This window comes from Haemaphysalis longicornis, unplaced genomic scaffold (assembly GCF_048455015.1).
Source record: "Haemaphysalis longicornis isolate Haplotype H1 unplaced genomic scaffold, Haemaphysalis longicornis Haplotype H1 scaffold_6, whole genome shotgun sequence".
Taxonomy (NCBI): Eukaryota; Metazoa; Arthropoda; class Arachnida; order Ixodida; family Ixodidae; genus Haemaphysalis; species Haemaphysalis longicornis.
Genome location: NW_027526407.1, coordinates 210415552 through 210434922, shown reverse-complemented (window position 1 = coordinate 210434922; position 19371 = coordinate 210415552). Strand labels below are relative to the sequence as shown.

Here is a 19371-nt window from a genome sequence, read left to right as displayed (position 1 = left end):
AACAACATGTCAACACTCAACTTCTTGCAAGCATTCCGCAGATTCACAGCGCGGCGAGGAATGCCAGCAATAGTGTATTCAGATAATGCGAAAACCTTCAAGAAGGCGGCGAAATACATCAATGATGTACTGGGCACCATTCAACGAGAGAACTTGGATGATTACTGCAGCTCACGTAATATCAAGTGGAAGCTGATAGCGGAGGGCGCACCGTGGTGGGGAGGGTTTTATGAGCGTCTTATACGCAGCCTTAAAACCTCCCTGAGGAAAATCATAGCGAGGATGACTATTACAGTAGAAGAGCTGCGAACCGTCATAACAGGAGTGGAAGGAGCTTTAAATAACCGACCGTTGACCTACGTGTACGGCGAGCCTGGCGAGCCTATGCCAATAACCCCTGCGGACATCATCGGAGGGAGACAGCAGCTTAACGATTCACAACGTCTCATCATCGGGAATATCGAAGAGGCCTGGAGAAGTAGGTGTCGGATCGTGCGGACTTGGTGGGCAAGATGGCATCGAGAATATCTCAAAGAAATCGGAGCAACAGCACGTACAAAAGCAACGGCCAGTAAAGCGTTGGAGGAAGGCGACGTAGTTCTTCTGGGAGGAACCGGCCCGAGGACATTCTGGAAAATGTGTAGAATAGAGAAGACGTATACAGGACGTGACGGTGTGACAAGGGCGTGTCTTCTGCGGAGAAGCAACAAGGAGCTTATACGGCGGTCTACCAAGCACGTTTACCCGCTCGAGGACGGTTTCAAATAAGCACGCCACTGATCCTTCAAGCGCACTTCCGGCGGGCGGGACTCTGTAAAATATCACCATCATGAACACTGAAGACGAAGAGCAAGAAGATCTGCTCCTCGTGGCGCGAGCGCGCGATCGGAATTCTGGCAGCCATTAAAGAAAGGATTCAGATGGTTCCCCGGTCTCTCTCGTGTTTACATATATAGGTAAGCAGCACTTCATGCAGATTTCAAGCTAAAAAAATTGTGGAATGTTTTTACTGTTGTTCGCGTGCCTTAGATATAATTTTTTGCGGAGGAGTAGTAGGAGGAGGAGGAGGCAAAACGTTTCATTGAGCAAAAAAAAAGGAGAGGGTGGGTGGCGTCAATAAACTTTTTTTTTCGCCAAGTTTCAACTTGTCTCAGTGTCAATAAATTCAAGGTGATATCAGTTGAAAACGTTCATACACTAACCTCGCAGTCTGAAGCTTTGAAAAGCGAAATCCAGAGCGAGACCACAAAAAGATCCAGATTCCAGATCCAGCACTCTTCCAGTCAACAGACGGACACCTACTAAGGTAATAGGACGATGAAATTATATCAACTGGGAATCTACCTTGTAACAATTGCAAAGGCACTGCCGCGCATTGCCGGCCCAGCAAACTACATGCAGTGGCGATAATCAAAAAATTGAGTTGCGAATCATTCGGTTGTAAGTCGCCTACTGCACACCGTGTATCACTTCACCGTGTATCACTTCCCGAACGCGCCGTCCCGTACGACGATATCTGCACTTCAATAGGCGCGTCGTGATCGCGACCGGAGCAAAAGCTTGACGGGGTACGAGGTGCACTTGCAAGTAGAAATTAAATGACATATTCCCATCGGCGCAGCTGTCGCAACTCCCAGCATCCTTTTCGAGTTCTGCAAGACCACAGCGCAGCAAAGCGAAGCAGCAATCTTCGCAATCGGACGACAAGGCAGGCGCTGCCTTTCCTCCATGACTGGCGGACGGCGGGCGGGCCGTTGCTAGGACGCCGTTGCTAACGCGACTTCCAATGGCCGCCAAAAACACGTGACTTCCTCCACACTTTTGCCAATGCGCGGGGATAGCTGGGGGCCTCTCCTAAGCTTTTTTTTCCTCCATGGCGCGCATTCACGATGGTCAACTGCGCCGTGTACGGTTGCTCTAACCATTCGAAAAATGGTCGGAACGACGAGAATGTGCGCCAAATTGGGTTTTTTTTCAATTCCGAAGCCTAAGCTTAACGAGTGGCCGAAAACTGCGGAACTTTCATTGAAGCGCAGAGCCCTGTGGCTGCAGCGCATTCACAGGGCTGACCTCGACGATACAGCGAACCACTACCGTATCTGCGGTGACCACTTTTTAACAGGTGAGAGAAGCGTCGTAGAACTTTTCAGTGGACAGGTGTGACACCTTCGCAAGGCCCTTCATGTCAAGTTTGAAATTTAATTTTAGGGCGACCGTCCTACATCATGGACGAAACTAATCCTGACTGGGCGTGAACTTGGGCCACAGATCGTCGACAGTTGCGGTAGAAACCGCGAGTGACAGGTGCGGAAAAGTCTTGTTCATTGTTCACAATCACAAAGTGAAACACAAGAATCACGAAGCAGTGTACACACTATGAACTAAACAAACCGTACTTTTTTCTTTTTTTTTTTTTGTCTAGGTACAAGCGGCGCCAAGACCGAGCACGCGCAAAATCAGCAGTTAGACCGTCCGAGCAGTCTCGAGTCTTGGTAACACAAAACACAAACGTGGTGCCGCTCGCTGCAGCAGCAGCCGAGAGATTGGAGGATGATGCGACCCCGATTGGTACGTATTAAGAGCAGTGCAGCAGACTGAGAGTACCCAAATGCTTTATTTTTCTTTCTAGCTGCCAGTGAGTCACAGCCACCTGGAGCCCAAGCTCACTCCGACACAGAACATGGTAAGTAATCAACTTGACAGGAATCGTGCATTCATTGACAGAAGACCGCAGTAGACATCCTACTAAGCACTTACTCTCTCTCAGTTTCCCAGTCTGGCTGCCTTAACTCGGTGGAAACGCAGACCGATCTGCAGACACACAGGAAAGGTAATCTGTCTGATATGCAGCATCTTGAAAAGTGCCGTTTCTTGCTTTTGAGTTTTCAAGAAAATTGCCGTAGCTGTTATGGAATCGCTCCATTTTGGCATTGTTTTTAAACGCACTTCTGAAAACATGCATGCAACTTGTACTGAGGCCACTGTGCGAAGTATTTTGCCGGCCATGCCAAGTTGTTCGTTCCGACAGAAACCTAGATTTATTACTGCACATAGAAACCACATTGCGAGTTTCACTACGCAGGTCTAAAGCATCAAGCGGCAGAAACGGACCTGAAGGCACACAACATCTGCGCCCTTGAAGAGGGGAATAGCAGACTGAAAGATGAATTAGCTGCTGTGCGCTGTCAGCTCGCACAGCACGGCCAAGTGAAGAGTCGTTCAGGAATGACGAAAACTTGATTACGTTTTACACAGGGCTGCCTAATTATACAGTCTTAAGAGCAGCATATGAGCTGATACAGCCTGCCGTGAGGCATACTGCACGGAATCGGCTGCAGAAGTTCGACGAGATGGTGCTCTTTCTCATGAGGTTACGCCTTAAAGGAGCCATGAACAGAAAATGCAAGTTGGCTTTATTCGAAATATTTCGTGTTATAAAACACGAAATCTTTCATGGGGGCACTATAAAGTGCCCCCAGCGCTTGTTCGGATACAAACGGTGCTTTATTCACTGAGAAATTAAACCATTTAGGTTAAAATTTTGATTTTCCCGCTCAGTCGTGCGTTTTCGGGGTCCCAAATGACATCACAGTGACCAACCGCTCTGCAGCCTAGAGTACCTTCATTCACGCATCCGCCGTACAGGGTAGAGACACGTATACGCTGGCGCCGCCATTTTCGGTTGCTCGCTCGCCGCCGAAGCTAGTCATTGTGTCAAAACCGCGCTAAAATTATCGCCGCAATGCGGTTTACTGAAGAATTTTGAATCATATTGTCCGTTTCGCGTTGCTAGGTCTCGTGGGAAACGAAAAGAATAACGCGTTGAGCCCGTTGGCCCGATAGGCCTTATGCAAAATCTGCTGCCCTCTCGCGGCCACCGCGAGCGCCATGTTCAAGGGCTCAACTGGAAAGCGGAGCATCGAACTGCAGCGAGTTCCTGGCGATCTATCGTTTCCTGTCGTCCAGGATGCCTACATACTGTTGTGTGCCATGTTGCACACAAAGTGGGAACAAGGATACTCAAGGGGCAAAGGCAATAATGCTAGAAGTCAAAGTATTAATGTTTATTGCGTGTCGCGCGCGCGCGTGTGCGTGCCGTGCGTGCGTGTCGCGCGCGCAGCGAATCGTATCCGTGTAAAATTCGTTCATGTAACAATGACAACAACAAATTATGTCCGTGTGATATGAAAGGGGTTACCAAAGAACTGCCTGCTTGTCTCAATATGCCAGAATTACCTCGCGCTAACGCAGCGGCGATTGCGGACTATTACTTCGGAGATCGGCGCGAACGCGATCGAATCTATAAAATGAATTATAGCGAATGCTGAATGGAACGGCCAGCGCTCGTGCGTGTAATACTGATAAATTAGCGTTCGTGCTTGCTGGTACGGTGTTTAAAATTATTTGATCCCTCGGAAGGCAGGAGTGTCAACTGGCTTGAACATAGAGGGTGCAACCGCTGTGTTTACATGCTTTGCGAGTTCAAGGCGAACGTCGCTGCTACAGTTCATGTCCGGACGTACTTTATGTACTGTTTGAAAGATTCCGTTTTTTACATTCTCACAACGAAGAGAAGTTTGCACGCGATGTAAGCATTCCGTGTTCACACCAAATGCAGGGCAAAATGAGTTCGAGCGGTCGCGTGAACGAACTCCGTGCCGAACACGAACCATCGCTTGATCCGCGATTTTTCTTGCCATGAATGACGATTATCTGGCCAAAAGCACACGCAAAAAAAAAAAAAACGCTGCGCAAAAAAAGATGCCCTTCTAACGAAAAAAGATACATGGAAAAAGACGCAGTTTAGGTACATTTATTGTATGCCTTAGTTCTGCAATTAGCGCAATAAATGATTATTGAGCATTTTCAGTGCATAATTGAGGAGGTAGAACGAAGGGGAGGAGGGGGTAGCTGTTTCGTAGACATTGTTCTCTGGGGTGTACCACCGTTGTACCCTCTCATTTTATCAAGTATTTCTTTGCTACCTTCCTTAGGTGAACCTATCGTATCGTACTTGCGATTACAAGCTAGCACACACTCTCAGTACGGAAAACAAGCTAAAGAGGTTGTTTTTTCCCTCCGTGGCAATTATCACATCATCTCATTTTTGCAGGTGTCATTCCACTGCATTCCTGATGGTGAAGAAGCTCCGGTAGCAGGCACAACGCACAGCAACAGCAGGACCAGCGACATTGAAACCAAACAACAGACCCGTGAAATTCAATACAGGCACAGAAACATTACCTGTTCAAGAACTAGACTAGTGCTTACAAATAAGAGAAGGGGAGAAAGCCGTCATTTAGACCTAAATTTGAATACGGTGTGACGTGGCCTTTAATGCAGACCCTTGGGAATAAACATGACGGCTGGTAGTTGAAGCATTTATGACGATTATAAAAATAATCCAAGATGATTTACGTAGTGTGCAACTAGAGCACCATGGTCTTTGACCATGTTAGAGACTACAGTACCTGCTCTGCATAACAAAAGAGTCCTTAAACACTCCATAAGTAGTATACACGCTAACAAGCGTGGGTAAAATAAATTAACAGAGTCTTCACACAGACAAAATAAATGAAACGAGCGCCACAAGCAAAGGTGACGAAAATATGACAGCCTTTTAATGACCCTCGCACAAACAATGCGCTTGCGCATGATGCGTTCAGGTGTGCTTTCACGCGACAGAAAGTGCAACCCGCAGTCCATAGCGTTAGTCCTATAAAAATTAATCACCAACTGTGTTCGATCGTTTGTAATCTGCACATTCATTATCGTGGCAAGAATTCCTTAGTATTTATTTTTCATTCAAAACGCTTCCATCAATCGAAAATTTACTCTGCACCGGGCTGCAGCATTGCAGCGCTATTTGATCTCTTAAAAACAGCATTTTTTTTTGCGAGCGAACCAGGATTGCTGTTACAAAAACAAGCGCAAAGTTGAATCGCGGAAGAGCGAGCATTCGTCAATGTTTTTTCGCTTTCATAAGGACGATTTACCGCACTTTTTGTTGCAAAACACGATACCCCAGCGCTACTTGAACAAACAAGAGCCGTGAGCCAAATATTTATTGCATAAAATAAGAAACGCACAAGCTTGAGTGAAACGGAACACGCGTGTTGCGGCTGCCCGAGCGACTTATTTTTCAAAACTTCGATTTGCGTGCGGCAGCATTGATGGCTCGGTAGGCTTTAGAATGCAATTCATTCTAGGCACCATTAAATAACTTCTGCGCAAACTCAAAAGCACATACAAATAACAACAAACCAAGAGTACTTACCCGGCGCACCGTTTCGTCTTCATCGTCGGCAGGCAAACGTACGATTCGGTGGCGAACTTGTAACTGCGCTCCTGGTGCCGTTGCGATTGCGTTTTGGAACGCGTAATATGTCTCCGCGAAGCCGGACGGGAACCGGGGCAACGCAGACAAGTCCACACACCATTCATCAGTCATTACGTGCGACAACACAGCACGAGACGTGCAGCGAGTCACCAAGAAGCGATAACACGCACGCGCAGCACCTTGTAGCACACGTATTCCCGACCGGCGCTATCCTCAAACATGGCGTCGAAGCGAGGGTTCGATTCGGCTGCGACAGAGGGCAGCACTTTTGCATAAGGCCCATTGCGGCGGGAAGCACTTGATCCAGCGGCGCAATCAATGGGCGGAGCCACGAAGACCCGTGACGTCATAAATAAAAAATAAAATCCGCTTTTACTGGGCGGAGCTACAAAAGCCTGTGACGTCATAACAAAAATAAAGAAAACAGACCGGGTGAACGCCACAAAATTTTGCTTTTTGTTCTTTTATTATATTTATTTTTACGAAAAGCAGCGTGAGCCGATGTTGTGGCTGGGAGTTCGGTGGCATGCTCGGCGTTTGTTTTACGAGAAGCGGCGGCGCGGAATCGTGGAGGAATCTCGAGATGATGGCTCGATGCACTGCGGGCACCACCAAGTTCCAAAGTGTGTTTGTGTGTCCGCCTTGTTTCAGCTGATCAGTTGGGGATTTCCGTCGATGTCAACATACGTGCGTGAGGTGGGTGGTGCGTTAGGGCCCGGTGGACAGCACTTGTGTTCGATGATGCGTTTGTGTGCGTGTCCGTTTTGTTATTTGATCAGTTGGTGCGTGCTTGGAGTGCACAGGTGATGCGCCAGGGCAACTGCTTTGAACGTTTTGCTTTTTTTTTTTTTTTTCTGTGAAAGTTCTGCGGTGTTGTGCCGCAGCTATGACGTGTGTTTCTACGTCTGCCCCGTTTCAACTCATCAAATTGGTGCTTTCAAACTGTGTGATGCGCTACGGCACCGCTTCAATTTTTTAAACTCCCTTGCGAAGTGATGCGAAGCTTGCTCCAGCAGTGTGCAATTATGATTACTACCCTTTGTCCCGTGAAGGACTACGTACGTGCGCTGCTGGTTTGATAAAAACTGTACGCGGTGGTTTGTTTACGTACAATATCGTCAGTAGACTGAAGTCAATGACAAAATCGTTACACTAGAGTTTCCTTTGTGCGGTAAATGTCGTCATATCCGCTGTTAGCAACCGGCGAGGATGCGACTATGTTGAACAATATGCTAAAAGGAAACACTCCCTTATGACCTAGCACTAGTTCGATCTACAACTTTAGGTTCATTTGGTGCAGTAATGACATCGTTCAGAAATGCATACCCGAGAGAAAATGTGTGCTAGCACCAGCTGCTTTATGGTTAAATTCACAGCTGAGCTCAGCTGTTCTCCGCTGGTACGGTTCGCTGGGAACAGCAGCGAATTTAACCATCAACGAGATCGTACCAGCTGATATTTACTCTTGGGTACAGATCACAATTCAAATCCGTCAGATCCACTTCACCTATACGTGGAACGTCGAAGGGTAATAAGTACAATTGCATAGCCCTTAGATAGCATTGTTGGCATGCTGCTCATAATTTTCTTGATTTCTGAAGCAATCAATAACCTAAATGTTAACGTAACACAAGTACAATGCGCATATTCAGCTAATCTCCAGAATTAAAACAATCAGCGTTTCTCTTTTGTTAGAAATTAGCCTAGTGGTCATTAAAAGGGTGACTGCAATGCACACAGAAAACCGTTAAGAGAAAGTAGCAATGTGAACGCGGCATTCATGTGGATATGGATAGCACTTAAATACTGACCCGTTCCGCACGTTAACGGAAACAAATTATGTGCATTTTAGAAGTGTCACTTTCAGCAATGTTTAACGTGTGTACCATGCCTGAAATCATGACGATGTCGGGAGGTTAGCTTTAAAACGCGTGACACATTTGAAACAAGGGTTCATTTAACTCCGTATTTAATATCATTGTGTGTTACTATGAAGGGATGAAAAAGTGAACGGGATGAGGCATTTATATAATGACAGAATCGCCATGTTATGAGGAATACCGTGAGCCTAGGCATACTTTAACAAAAGTGAGTTGGCAAATTAGTGTGTGACATTTAAAGTGCCATAGGGCTCTTGACATTGAAAGGAACTACAGGCAGTTCTGAAACATTTCAGCAGAAAATGGGGGAGGGGTACGTATACAGAGACAGTGTGGATGTTTATATGCAGGCTTTGAACAAAATAAGCAAGTTGGCTAATGAACACAGCATTTATTGTGAAGTAAAACGAAAAAAATCTCATTATTCTTGAATCACCACTCGTGCCAACCGTGATGCCATCTTTCAAGTGCATTGTCACAGTTTCTGCACTCTCATTTGCCACGTGGCTTGACAAAGAGGGTTTAACATTTGTGCATGTCCCCCAAAAGTTTCCCAGCACGCCTTCTAGTACACCAGTGCTCCTTTGTAAAGGAAGCTGCGCTAATCGGTCAGGTTGCATCTTGAGCAGCAGAAAGACGTGCCTGTATTGTGCCTCGTCTTCTTAGCACTGTTCAAAATGCAGTGCTGTTTGTTCACAGTCAGAAGCAAGGTGATTCCTGATGACCTAATGGCTTTTCTTACCAATGGCCAGGGCCTTTGGCTTGAGCAGCTGTTGTAAGGGAATTTCTTTGCAGCAATCTACTGCACAAAGTAATCAGCTCATTTAAAATGACACATGCCTCAAGCCGCTTGATAGCACAATCCAGAGCCAAAGGGCCTGTGCAGTAGTAGACAAAACTCTAAACTTTTTCTGTGGGGCTGCGGTTAAAGCTGATGAGCTTTGAGATATGCTTATTGTAGTTGTGGCATCGTGAGGTTCTGGCTGTGCTTCAGTGGGCCCTAGTCTGATTTCTCCTGCATAAGTGTCGGGCACGCATGTCATAGATACAAAAGGTCCATTGAGCTAACTTACAGGGCGCTGTAGGAATGAAGTGTCACCATGCCTAAAAGACAGTGCAAAAATGTTTACAGAAAATTTTCATTACATTGGAGTCCGTGTTGGTGCATTCTTGCGGCAACATGTCCACTGTGTGCAAGCTAGATGCTTGTAAGCACACTTGGTACTGTCTAGCTGTACCTGCAGCATACACATCACCCTCCTCATACTGCAGTGCAGTGTTCATTCTCGGCATCGTCAGCTGGCCTGTCATGAAAGCAGACTTGGGTATTGCCACTATACGCCCTCTAAGGGTATGGTGACCGCATCACATACCTGCTGTAATCTCATGGCCTGTCTGGTAATTTCTTTGCACGAGCAGAGATAAAAGTAGTCAACGATTTCTGTTTCCCCCGGTTGGTGTTCTGATATATATTCTTCAAAACTTTGTTTTGGCCCTCTGTACCATTATTTGTGGTAATGACTACATTGAAGTCAAGCCTGTATATATGCTCTTACCTACATGTCTGACAAACAGCCATTCGCATTCTATCTACAACCTCAGCTTGCTGTTCCAGCAATGTTGCAATCATTGAAGGTCTCTGAAAGATAAATTTGCGATTTCAGTTCTCAGACAAATAAGTACAGCATCCTTTAACTGCACATAGCAGTCTGTCTTTTTCAGCCATTGGTGCGAAGCTTGCTCCCGGTGGAAGTCGCATAGGACAACTTTGCGTTCCGGAAAGTGCTCGTTCAAAGCATTTGTTTCAGCTTGAGTGTAGTCACCATCGAATATTCAGCACAGAAGTCAGTATTCTATTTCCCGAACACTTTAAGGGCTTTAGGTTCGCAGGTTCTTGTCTCGAACTGTGACAAAAACACCAAAGGTCAAGTATCCAAGCGACGTGTTTACAATGAACAAAAGAAGCGGCAATGTGTAACATATTAGTAGCCCTTGAGGCATGAAGCTGGTTTTAGTATTTGGTATTCCTCATGGAAAATATTCTTGATTTAATTTGGTTTGTCCATTTATTTCATTTATTAGCAGGAAAAAATACAGGGAACCGTGCCTCAAAAGTAACGACGGAGTTTAATTGGCGAGAACTTTGGAAATTCTTGAATGCTTATGTACTCCACCTGATAATTGGCTGTGGTCAGAATTTAATTTCGCGTGATTCCATCTCTGTTGTATAAATAATCAGTGCTGTGGCGTTTGGTAAAGTTGTCCAGATTTGTGATTTTTTCACAACTCGGTATCAAACTGTGTGCACTTTCCAGTCTTGAACGACTTCTGGAGATCCTTATCGAAAGCTAGAAATTAGGTTATCGCCATCTTTCATAAAATCTTGTAAATTTGGTCTCCTGTGGATCGTTATCCACATCGGGATCCATAATTATTAGGTAGTGTATTTGAGTGAGAGAGAAAAAAAAACGTAGTTGAGCAAAATAAAATGAAAAAACCGTGTGTGGCATTTTTCTTTTTCAGAAAGCCGTGAGTTGTCGCTGCTCGGCTCGTGCAGCCAAATTTTCTTGAATTTCAGGCCGCGAGCTGATCAGCTCGCACTCACATTGCTTCGCGAATGGGGAAGGGCGGGTGGTATGGGCATTCCCAGTAACGTTAGGCGTTCCTACACGAGGTGGTACAAGAGTGGCAGTTGTAGGGGTATACTATTAGCTGAGATAGATGTGGGGGTGTCGTTATTGGTTGCTTCAGAAATCAACAAAATTATGAGCAGCATGCCAAAAAAAATTTGCGCCAATCCACCCTGTGATTGTGATGGGAAAGCAAAGCTGTAAATGGCACCCACGACGATTACCCATGCGACATCACTTAAATTCACTCACGCCACTCTACAAATAGTGAAACCAGAGAAGTGAAATCCACTTAACCACACCTCTATTACTTCAAAGGGGTATTCTTGGTGAAGTTAAATTAATGCATGATGCATGAACGGTGGTTGGTTGAGTTGTATTGGTGTAGCACATGAGTGGAAACTCTTTTTTAATAAAAGTAAAGCTCAAACCCGGTGTTAGACGATCTCACTTCTCCGTCTCTGCCGTCTTGAACGGAGGCGACGAGGTGACGGCAGAGACGCAGGCGGAGCTGGAGGAGGAGCAGGAGGAAATACTTCTATTCAGATTTCTGAATGACCAGAGTGCGGCACAGGGGAGTGGTTCCTTCTTCACTGCAGCCCGTATTCAGTCCGCGCCGCCTGTGCTCTGCCCACCAGCTGAAGTTGGGTAGGCAGAGTGGGGCTGGACAGCAGCATCTCCCATTGCTCTTGTTGGGTAGTTGATGGAAAGAGAGGGGTGCTAAGGGCTAAATTCACACACCCCGATTATATGGCAGAGTATTCCTGCTTCTGAGCAAAATTTATATTCAACGTCGTAGCGATTCGGGTGCATTAAGTGAAGACGCGTCGGGTGTGGGAAGGAGCCGGATTTTATGAGCCGTAGGGTAGTTTGTTGTTCTATGGAAAGGTCAGGGTAAGGCGATAATTCTGGGTGATGTCCCTGTTTGAGACAAGCGGGTGACTGTCCTCGTGCAGCTCCATTAAACCGGGGGTGAAAGTGCAGGCTTGGTGGGCGTGTTCGTGGCCCTCCATGGAAGCGTGAGCAGGTGTCCAGATGAGCTGAATGGAACCATTTGGGGAGTGGGTTTTTAGCACACGCAGTGCACATCGGGACACCCAACTGGTAATTCTGGTAGGCTTGTTGGGAATCAGTGACTACCTAAGAACCCATGGTTCAGTGAAAGCCAAGGCGATGGCTGCCTCTTCAGCATCCGTCATGTCTTCGGTCTTGAGTGAGGCGCAAGCAAGGAGGTGGCCACGATGATGGTGTACTGCTGCCCTCGATGTTGGGAGGCGTCTGTGTAGGTAACTGCATGATCCCCACCGAGGGTGGTGTTGAGCGCCAGTGCTTGTCGGGGACCCTCGTCGTGTGAGGGGTTCATATTTCTAAGCAAAGGGAGCATTTTTAGTTCTTGTCGCCAAAAGTCCAGGAGTACATCAAGCGAAATGACATGCTGCCCACCAGCCAATCTGGTGAAGGATGCGGCGACCCGCCGCAGTTCTGCTCAATTGGAGCTTATGGATAGAACGATGGTCCCTATCAGCTTTTCCAGCATGTTGTAGAGCCCTGTGCTAAGTAGCCTCTCTGTGGACACACTCATTGGAATACCAATGGCTTGCTCAACCGCTTTTCTAATCATTATATAATGCATCTTTATGTCCTCCTTGCCGAGAAGAAGACAGGGGGGTTCACATAAGTGATTCTCGTGAGGACAAAAGCTTGAACTAATCGAAAGTTATCGGATTCCTTGAGGCCTCGCATCTTGGTGGCAACTCGCCTGACCATGTGCATGATTTTATTCATGCTCAGTTTGAGGTGCTGCAAGGATACGTCACTCTTGGTGTTGCCCTGAAGATGTAGGTCCAGGATCTTGATGCTGGGGCTTGGAGTGATGGCCTGGCCATCAAGGAGTATTTGAATGTGTTCCTTGAGGTGTCGTTTCACGTGAGGGCAGACGACAAGGAGCTGAGATTTTTAACGTGAATTTCCATGAGTGAAACTTAAGCGCAAAAAATTTTTCACAGGGACGAGAAAGGGAAATTTTTTGCGCTTAAGTTTCACTCATGGAAATTGCGAACCAACTAGCTCGTCTCTCCATTTTGCTTCAGTTTTAACGTGAACACTGGAAGCCACAGGATTTAGCACATTGGTGTACTAGAAGAGAGGTGCCACGGGTTGGTGTGAGCTACCTTTAACCGCTACCGCGTGGCATTCAGCGAGAACGCAGGGGTTAAACCCGTAGATGTGCTTGGTGAGTGCACCACTTGTTCTCCCCGTCTGCGCGTGGGACAACCGGCTATGGCTTTCGATTCCTGGCGGTGCCAGTGAATTCTTTTATGGTTCGCGGGAATTTTCTGTTGACACCAACGGTCGCGAAAGAACCCTTCGGGGGTAGAGGTAAAAAGCTTTGCTTTAAAACGTTCAAAGCGGTTGCAATGCCCTGGCGCATCCCCCACGTGCACTACAAGCACGCACCAACTGATCAAATAACAAAACGGACACGCACACAAACGCATCATCGAACACAAGTGCTGTCCACCGGGCCCTAACGCACCACCCACCTCACGCACGTATGTTGACATCGACGGAAATCCCCAACTGATCAGCTGAAACAAGGCGGACACACAAACACACTTTGGAACTTGGTGGTGCCCGCAGTGCATCGAGCCATCATCTCGAGATTCCTCCACGATTCCGCGCCGCCGCTTCTCGTAAAACAAACGCCGAGCATGCCACCGAACTCCCAGCCACAACATCGGCTCACGCTGCTTTTCGTAAAAATAAATATAATAAAAGAACAAAAAGCAAAATTTTGTGGCGTTCACCCGGTCTGTTTTCTTTATTTTTGTTATGACGTCACGGGCTTTTGTGGCTCCGCCCAGTAAAAGCGGATTTTATTTTTTATTTATGACGTCACGGGTCGTCACGGGTCTTCGTGGCTCCGCCCATTGATTGCGCCGCTGGATCAAGTGCTTCCCCATTGCGGCGGTATGGTCCCTAGAAATTGTGCTAGTCTGCCGTCCGCGCGCTTTCTCTATGGGAAGGCGTGTCCGCGCCGGTGATGCACGCACAGCGCTGCGCAGAGGGCGCTGCGAGCAATCGGAGCGCCCGAGCGGTCGGAGCGAGAGCGGCCGCAGGCCGGCCTGTGCCGCGGGCTACTGCCGCGGAGCGCGAGCGCGCATCGGAGTTTGTCGGCCACTTAGAGCGGCGAAATCGAATGGTACGAGGTACATCAGCTCACAATTGAAGGTACGATAGTACTATAAGACCTTTTAGTTTCACGCCCCGAGTTTTTCACGAATTGGGCTACGGAGCCTCTTTGCGGCCGCTGAATTTCGCGAGTGAGGCCGAACGATAAAACGATAAAACCGCAGCAACCAGCGTAGCCGTTTCACTACCACCGCTTGAACCATTATTAAAGTGAAGCTTTCTAGGTCTCACTGATGACCTATGTCGCCTCGAAAAAGCACTGCAGGAAAGCCAACTGTCTCTGACGACGGTGATGTTTGTGAGTAAAGTGAGAGCGAAAAAAAAAACGCTTCCCGTGGTCAGAATCGAAGCTGGCTCCATCGCGTTTTGAAGCCGACGTCTATCTCAATGCGCAATTCCAACATGGTCAAAGCAGTTTGGATTTGGAGAGGAGTGCAGTCAGAAAAATTATCCACTCCTGCACTCCAGAACGATGGTTGAACACGAAGCTTTCTTCGCGTGAAATCAAACGGCAAAGGGTCGATGTCAAATCCGGCGCGATCATAAGTCCAAAATGCGTGCGAGTCAAAGTGAAAGCTCAATGAGTCAAAGTCAAAACTCAGACGACAAGGAATCGCTCACAAGAAAGCAAGGCATATATGGTCATGACAGTATAAATAAACCTCGATATTTTTACTCCTTGGTTTCAAACAGCCGCGATTATAATGTTTGGCCACAACACAAATATTATCCCGTTTTGCTTTCCCCGCGTGCGTCTCGCAATTCCCTCCGAGTGCGTGGGTGATCAAAAAGAACCTGTGCAATGAGGAATGCAAGCGAAGTTACTGATTTGCAGCCGGGTGTTATTAAAAATCAGTTTCACGTACCCAATGCTGACGAATGTTTCAAATCGTGGTATTCACGAAAATTACAGGCACGCAAAAGAGGTTTGATAGTACCCAAATTTTTGAAAATTTCGAGGAAAGCGGAGTGTTGGGTTATGCGAAATGCGAAAAATGTATGGCCAGATCACTGGAATAAGAGGTAGTGCTGGTAACAAACGCTCCAATGCACAGGGACGCTTCCAGAATACAGGCAAATTAATTTGCAGAAAAAAAAATTTAGGTATTGCGGAAAAAGAACGGCGTGATGCTCGCCTGTTTCGCCTTCGCATCTGGTCCCAAAAAAGTGTCCTCGAGCTTCTCAATGCCGCATCAACCGTTGGTCGCTAACGCTATATTCTATCTTGCTGTGAAGCAGGCAAAGCATATGTTAAATGCAAAGCATTTCAGTAACTCACGATGTCACCCGCGTTGGCGTCCGTAGTCCGCACGCTCACTGCGCATGCGCGTCGAGTCGAGGCGATAGCGAACACTCTCTCGCGAGGGACATTGGATTGGATTCGAACACTCTCTCGCGAAAGGCATTGGATTGGATTCGATTGGATTGGCTTGGATTGGATTGGCTTGGCTTGGCTTGGATTAGATTGGATTTGGATTGGATTGGCTTGGCTTGGCTTGGCTTGGCTTGGATTAGATTGGATTTGGATTGGATTGGATTGGATTGGATTAAAGTGGATTGTGTTGGATTGTGTTTTGTCATAGCTGCGGCACGTTGCGTCATAGCCGCGGCAGACGCGCTGGGGCCGGCGCATGTGCAGTACTCTCTCTTCCGCGGTTCCCTCTCCGTCGGGCGCGCTGCGCATATAACCGGTGTGCCGTTCTCCGGCGAAGCAACATCCGCGTTTAGCTCAAATGCCTAGAGTCCACGCCGCTTTACAAGTACGCCAACGTCGTCGACTGGGACCCGCTTACGCAGTCCCCTCAACGTATATAAGCGGCGGAGCGCGCGTTCGGAATTCAGTCAAGGGCGTCTTTGCTTGGCTTTCGCTTGACGTGACGCTTTGCTTGACTCGAGTAGATGCGACGCATTTACTCGAGTTCCCCCCGTGGGAAGATGCGGGCGGCTTTTTTTTTGTTGTTGTTGTTCCTGCCGTTTTTGACACTTCTTGAGACACGTCATCGTCCAGATGATCAGATGCGTCTTCCCCAGGTATATCAACAATGTAGACGTCGGACAGCACTCCGCTAACGGGACATCGGCCGTGCGCAGTGCGTACGTACCCCGCGCAAATTTGCAGTTCGCGACGGTTTTCGGCGCGTAATGGGAGCTAAGCTTTAACCGAGGGCTTATCAGCTGCCTGCAGCGGATGTTGCATTGCGTCCTCTTTGTCAACATTTCGAGATATCCGTGATCCCCGAAAAGACGTTTCGAGACAAAGGGTGGAAAATGTCGCCTAGGGCAGGTATACGCACGGCAAAAAAAGGTTTCGACTTAACCGATATTTCGAGATATCCGAGTTCGAGTTATGGAGAAATCACTGTGTCTGATGACTGAAGGTGATGAAACTTCGTATGCATGTGCACACGTCTTGTTTTTTTTATTCGGCATTTACATTTAACAGATTCCCAGTTGACTGGACGTAACTGAGGGGGCCGCGAAGACGTGCGCTTAAGTACAGGGGACAACATCTTGGGAAACTTGCAAAAAAAGAAGACGGTTCCAAAGAGCCATACATAAAAGCGGAGCGCCGACACACCACACACACATTTTCACGCGCTGACTAATCCATCAGTTAACAACTTGGGGGGGGGGGGGGGGGGGGGGAACGGTTGTTTGCTAGCTGAAGTCCCGCATGATGTTTCTAAGCTGGAAAACGATGCCGTGCCGGCAGTGTTCCCGAAGCTCCCGAGTATGTGTCGAAAAAGAAATAGCGTAGCGACACGATTCCGCGGTTTTCACAAGGCTCGATCCTTCATAATACGCGAAAACGTACTTCTGTCACTCCACGCTTCGGTTAAAACTCTTCGTACTGATAAGAACCAACTTATTTGGATAATCTGGTTCGTCGACAGAAACGGATAGGGTTCGAAAAGGGGCAGTTAAAATGGGCTGAACCCGCCCAGAAATAGGGCAGAACTACGAAGGCACCAGCGGCACGGCAGAGCGCCGTCCGCCGCTGCCCATCGCGCCGGCCGGCCACCGCGCTCCGATTGACTGCAGCGCCGCCGCTGCATGCATCACGGAGGAGCCCCCTTCGCGGCCGGCGGACGGCAGACTAGCACATATTTCTAGGGACCATAGCGGCGGCACGGGACCGTTCAAAGGTTGTCTCCACCCTGTACAGCGGTGTTGGTTTGTTCCCGCGTTTCTTTACGTTCCGTAACCTAGATGGCGACACCATACCGTGGCAAGCGTTTGGTTTTTTTTGCCCGCATTTAAACCTGGCTTGTTTTTGTTCTGGGAGAAAATATTCGTTCCCTGAAACAGTGCTCGCTCGACAAATGGGGTCACGTAAGACACCGTTGCTTGCGTCAATCGGCCAGTGTCGTCTGAGACAACCCCAACCCCCTAGTGATGTGCAGCTAAACCAAGCATGCTGTGCGCAGTACGAACAGCAGAACGCATGTTTACATGTGCTTTCGTAACTTCTACTGTTTGTCCCATCATTCTGATTGCTTTGTAAAGAAAGTGCCCTAAATTTAAGCGCAAATCGCTCGTTCGTCTAGTTTGTAAGCTCTACCTAATTTGCGTCTGCTTCTGCCAGCCTCCGCCAATCGCAGAGCTTAGCTCATGTGATATCATAGGTTCTGTTGCGGGAAATGAGCTGGTGGGTCGCATGACCATTCCCGTTTTTCCTAATTATGTAGCTTATTTGAGCGAAGTTTACGTTAAAAGTGGTGTCAGTATGATTCTAACGAGACAATCTTTTGAATGAACCAAACTTGTGTTTTCTCTTCATGGCTCCTTTAACCGGAACTTGAAAGACCTTGCGTACAGGTAACATTTGTGGCATGCACATTATTTTTCATTAGCTACTTGCAGTGTTCTGCAATATCCGTTGCAACCCTATCTAAACACTTCTGTGAAATGCACTTGGCTCACTCTTGTATGGGCCCATGCATTAAAGGTTGTAAGTTATTTTGTCAGCTTGGTAGACCAAGAATCCTACAACTTTATTGCCAAGTGTAAATGTTTTTTTAGGCATTTGATAGCACGCATGTTGCCTAGAATTCCTGTTATTGCATGGATAAAGACCATCCTAGACATCTTGCAGGAAAATTAGGTTACGTAACTGTGTAGCGCGTTTTTCTTTTAGGTATGGCATATCACAATCAACAGCATCAAGAATAACGGAAAAATGGCTCGACGCAGCCTACGCGAGGTTATACCATCTCGTGAAGTGGCCAGAGAGGGAGGAGCTTCAAAAAACCATGCCCATGGCTTTCCGGGAGAGCTTCGGGAAAAAAGTTGCAGTCATCATAGACTGTTTTGAAATTTTTTACAGAGAGGCCGACGTCAATGGAGGAGCGCTCATTAACGTGGTCTGCATATAAGCACCATAATACTGCAAAGTTCCTCATTGGTGTTGCCCCGCAGGGTAGCATCACATTTATATCCAGAGGTTGGGGAGGTCGCACTAGCGACAAACTACTCACCGAGTCCTGTGGCATCCTCGACAATCTGCTGCCTGGGGATTCTGTGTTAGCCGATCGTGGCTTCACCGTAGCAGATGCTGTTGGCATGTGTCGTGCTAAGTTGGAGCTCCCCGCTTTTACGAGAGGGAAGCCTCAACTATCTGCATTCGATGTCGAGGCTACGCGAAGGCTTGCCAACGTCAGAATCCATGTTGAGCGGGTAATCGGCTTGGTGATAAATAAATACACCATGCTGAAGAGCACAGTCCCTCTCGATCTCTTAGAAGCGAAGGAGGTCGAAGGAAGGGAGGTTACAACGCTTGACAGGATTGTATTTGTCTGTGCTGCACTAACGAATATGTGCGACTCTGTTGTCCCCTTTGACTGACTGTATGTCTGTGTCACGTTAACAAACTTGTACGTCTCTTGACTGACCTATCCTGTCTGTAAATAAAATTTTCAACGCTGTTGGCGTAAAATGGAAATGTTGCAGTTGCTTTTACTAAAACACCATGGTGAAACTTTTATGGTTCTGACTGCTAATGCCTAAATACACCAAGCTTCACTACGAACAAGGAAGGGGGCAGGGGGATTAGTCTGCATTGGTGGTGTTTTTTTTTCTCCAACAGCAAACCTAAGGCCTTAAAGACACCAAACTTCAACAAAAATAGGGGGAGCAGTGTTTTGAATTTCTACTGGTGGTTTTGTATTTAGCCTTGCAACATCTGATAGCAACACTAAAGCAAGAAAAGGCATGTTTTTTGTAACCCAACACGACTGTAGGAACGTTAATTGTCGAATTAAGTTTTGGAACTACAATGTGCACGACGTTCTCCTTGCCATGAAGGCTGAATTAGTCGAGGAAAAAATTG

The 19371-nt window shown here is 47.3% G+C and overlaps 1 pseudogene; it reads left to right on the top strand.

The window, feature by feature from the left end:
- The window catches only part of LOC144143464 (uncharacterized), a 38828-nt pseudogene extending 19848 nt beyond the window's left edge, over window positions 1-18980 (top strand).
- The last annotated feature ends 391 nt before the right edge of the window (window positions 18981-19371 follow it).